Raw genomic sequence first — 4351 nt, forward strand, 5'->3', positions numbered from 1 at the left:
GAGTCCCCGTACCTAACTGTACAAATAGCTCCACATGGCACCCGGAGAGCGTGCCAGGGAATTTTATGATCACACGCCAAGTATGGTTGTCAGGTTCCACTCCACTGCTGTGTGTGTATGTGTGTGCTCATATGTGTGTGTGGCTGGAGCTAACTTCAGACTGAGTAATTACCATAATCCAAACAGGGCCTTTACCATCTTATTTGCATTCAGCCAGCAGTGCTGTTTTTATCAGCACCACTACTGAATTGTTGCAAAGTTTTAATTATCTTGACAACTCTCCTTTTTTTTCACTCGTCCCCTTTTTTTTTTTTTTTTTTTTCCTTCCCCCTTGGGTTGTGTTTGGATTTCAGCAGTCATCCCCCTACGGCAACAATCAGATTTCTGCAATAGGAAGTTTTCTCACTTTTTCTTCTTCGAGTAGTAATTTATAGTATCCCACCTCAAAGGCTGCTCAGAGTGGGGCAGAGGCGGAGGGAGGTTGTCTTTATTAATCAATGCCTAATATTTTTCACAGCAAAAGTCACTCCAAATGCCTCTTTTTAAATTGTATTTGAAGCCCTGGTGTAACTTTACACATGTGTGTAGGCTTGCTGAAATGAAACAAACCATTTCCTATGCAGAAAGCTACCCCCTTGCATAAATGTTTGCCAGACTAGAGCTTTAGTTGTCATGTTTTCTGTATTTCCATAATCTTTTGATTTAGGATTAGTATAAAATGTATCATGTCACTTATATTTGCTCTCTCTCAAACACTCTGCGTTTTCAGTATTTGAATGCTAAGTTAGACAAATTCAACCTTGAAATAAGACACCATTTCCTAGCAGTAAGGGTAATTAAACACTGGAAGAGCTTACCCAAGGAGGAGGTGTACTCACCATAGCTTGGAGTCTTTAAAATGAGATTAGACATCTTTCTGAAAGACATGATTTAATCCAGCTTCTGGGGAAAGATTCTAGTATATGCATACGGGAGGTCAGACGAAACAATCGCCAAAGTCCCTTTCGACTTCTGAGCCTGTTGGCCTGGAAATCTGAGTTCAGATATGTTTTGGTTCATGTTTAAAGATCAGTTATAACATCTACATGCAGAAATTGCCTTTGGGGAATATGAAGACAAAATATTTTTCAGAATTGCGCTGTCTGCTGTAGACAATAGGGGTTTGCTTGCTGAGTTTTGCGTTGCCTTTTGTTTTGCTTTTATAAGTAGCTAAAAATCACAAAGGTTAATGCAGATTAAAATACTCCAGTGTGAGATAGTTATGGAGGAATAGAAGGCTTTAAAGCCTAAAGACTCACAAACTGAACAAATGCAAAAATGATTTCTAGTCTGTTGGTTTCTCAGGTGCAATGTTTTAAAAACAAACACAATTAATATTTTCCTAACCATAGGATACTATGATTGTATTTAGCTTCTCATCTTTTATGAAGTTTATGCATCAGATTACATATAATTGCTATCAAACGGTATGGTAGTGTTCTGCTCGTCTGAAAGGTAACCAAATTCTGTTTAACAGTTGTTAGACATTTATTTTGCTGCAGTTTGGCCTTATGAACATCTTATCCTTGTTTTCCCTTTAAAAGGAAAAAAACTAAAGGTAAGAACCATTAGGGATTTCTCTTTAAATCCAGCAATCTATGCATACTACTAAGAATCAATGCTCTGTAAGCTGTCTGGTGTTCTGCAATAAATTCTAGCTTTTATAGACTTTTGCTGGGCCAGGTAGCTGCTAATGCCATAGAAATTGATTATTTGTGGTGTTCTTATCACTGCTTAAAATATCTAATTGCTTTTTCTCCACAGATTTGGATTTGGCTTGCTTGATGCTGGACGATTAATGAAGGAAGCCCTAACTGGACAAATGTTGGTCTCCTGAGACAATGTGTTGTTGATAACAGGTCTGATTTGAGCAAGTCTAGTCAAATTCAATTTTAATAGAATTTAAAGGCACACGCAGGACACGTACCACTCACTTTTGGGCTGGTTTGTTTGGGTTTTTAAGTCTGTTGTGCTACCAAAGTTTATTCCCACTAAGTATTAAGCTTTGCGAAGCAGCAAAGACACATATCTGTCAGCTGCAGAGACACGTATTTTGCCTCAGTATAGCAAGTTGTGTTCAAAATTTGCCTTTATTCTTTGATACTTATGCAGACTGGGGTATGTAATTCATCACTTTATGACTGTTCCTGTGGAGGCATTATTGTACTCTGATTATTTTGAACCCTAAAAATTATTGATTGAGGTAAAGAAGAGACCAGAAGGTATTGCAATCAGTTCCTGTCTCGTGAGGGCAGGCTTCCTTAAAGGCAGCTAATCCTTAGCCTAAAAGCTGTATGTAGTTGCTGCTGCTCCCGCAGGATTTTTCACGTAGCTGTGCCTGTGTCATTTATGTGAAGTTAAGTATGAATCGTCTTCCACTGCACTACCAAATCAAGATAACCGCCAAACATCAAGTCACTATCTTACTGGATCGCTGCTTTGAGTGTGAAATTCAGCTCACAGCTCAGTCGCAGCTCCAGCTGAGGAGGAAAAAGATCTCCCACCCCACCAGAATACTGGACTCCAGGATGTTTCCCTTCTGCATCAAGATGAAGCGATGACATCTAGAGTCAGTAGGGTCTAGAGGACTTTCCTCCTTCCAAGAGCTCCCATTTTCTAGAGATAGGGAAATCAAAGAGAAGAGGGACTTGCATCCATGCACCTTGCACCCCTGCTAACCGCAGTGCCACTCTTACTTTCTTTGTCCCCAAAAGGGTTTATTGAAAGAGAGACTAACGACTAGCTCCCTGAATGTCTAGGCACGGCACTGCACATCATTTTTAAGCACCAGTTTGCAGAAGTGACTGCAGACACGTGTTTGTCATCTTTTAAACGCTATGTAGGGCAAGGTGGAAATCTCAGAGTAGGAACCAAAACAGCTGGACAGGGAAAGGCTCAAGCATAAGGGCTATGCTCCAGCATTTATCTGTAGTCATAGCCCTTTTCAGCCATGTGGCCCCTAGCCAGCTCGGGGCCTGGAGTCCCCTCCTCAGGCAGATGCTAACAATATTTGATTCAAATAAATTAATAACCCCATTCTTGTCTTTTGCAGCATGAGCACAGTCATAGGAGTGATGCTGTAAACTAATCTTTTACCTCACAGCCTAGGAGTGGTTTAGGCAATGTTTCACATATGAGGACACCCCAGGTCAGTTCTCTCTCCAGCCCCAGAACAGTCAGCCTTGTCACTGCCACCTTGCAGGGACACCCCTTAACCACAGTGCTTTTAATCGGGGTATTCCATCTCTGTTGGACACATGCCACACTTTAAGAAACAATTTAAGTTTTATTGGTCTGGAGAAAACAAAAGAGGTACCATAGTTTATGGTTTTTTCCCTGCTGTGGAGGTAGACAGTTACCTGGAGGAGCTCATCCCACAAGCCAAGGCATGTTATTGCTTATCTATTTTAGCCAGATTAATGTTAATATGGACTATGCAAATGGCTGGTTTGGTGCACCTGTGGATCAATGACTTCTGCATGTTTTTCAAGCGTTTCTACAGAAAGGGTAGGAATGCACTAGAAACCTGCAGTCCTGTGGCATGGTTGCTTCCCAAAGATGTGTCCTCCATGCAATCCTGCAGTGATTCTCCAGCAAAATGATGGCTGGGAGTTACGCCCCTGAGGGACAGGAGCACTCTCCCTTTTCTCTGGATCAATGTTACCATGTAAAAGGCACAGCAAGGAAGTCTGTTTCTCAATACTGTACCTACTTGAGGGTCCTGAAGGTGTGATTAATTATGTGTCATTAATTAAACCATGAGTCATGACCTTCTCTTTTTCCTGTCACATTACTTATAAACAAGGGGGCAGTCAGTGAAGCTAAATGGTATAGGATAGTAAATTTAGAGGAAATAGAAAGAAATTAGTTTTGTTGCATGTGGTCCACCTATGGGATTTGCTGCTACAGGTGACCATCTCATAAATAGGGTTCCTTGGCTGGAAGGAGTAGTTGTTAATGCTATTACCATAATAGATGGGACCAAACCTGTATTCCTGGGACTACTGGGTGCACTGGGAAGGCAGAAGTGTGTCCTGCTTGGCTAATAAAGTAAGAGCAAGTGCTCCTTGTGCTGGGAAGTCAGGCAGGACCGTTCTCCATGGACAGCAGCACTGCACTATTAGCTTGATGTATGACTTGCCATTTCGTGGTTTGGTTGTTTGTTTATTTGTCTGTCTTTTTAATTCCTCTGGAAAATACTGTACTGGCTCTCTCTGTTGACTGAATGACCAGGGTTGGGCACAAGATACAGCATTCTTCTTCTCTGACCTTTATATCAAAATTGATTAACAATAATTCTTTTGCTGAAAAG

Source organism: Harpia harpyja, chromosome 22 (assembly GCF_026419915.1).
Source record: "Harpia harpyja isolate bHarHar1 chromosome 22, bHarHar1 primary haplotype, whole genome shotgun sequence".
NCBI lineage: Eukaryota > Metazoa > Chordata > Aves > Accipitriformes > Accipitridae > Harpia > Harpia harpyja.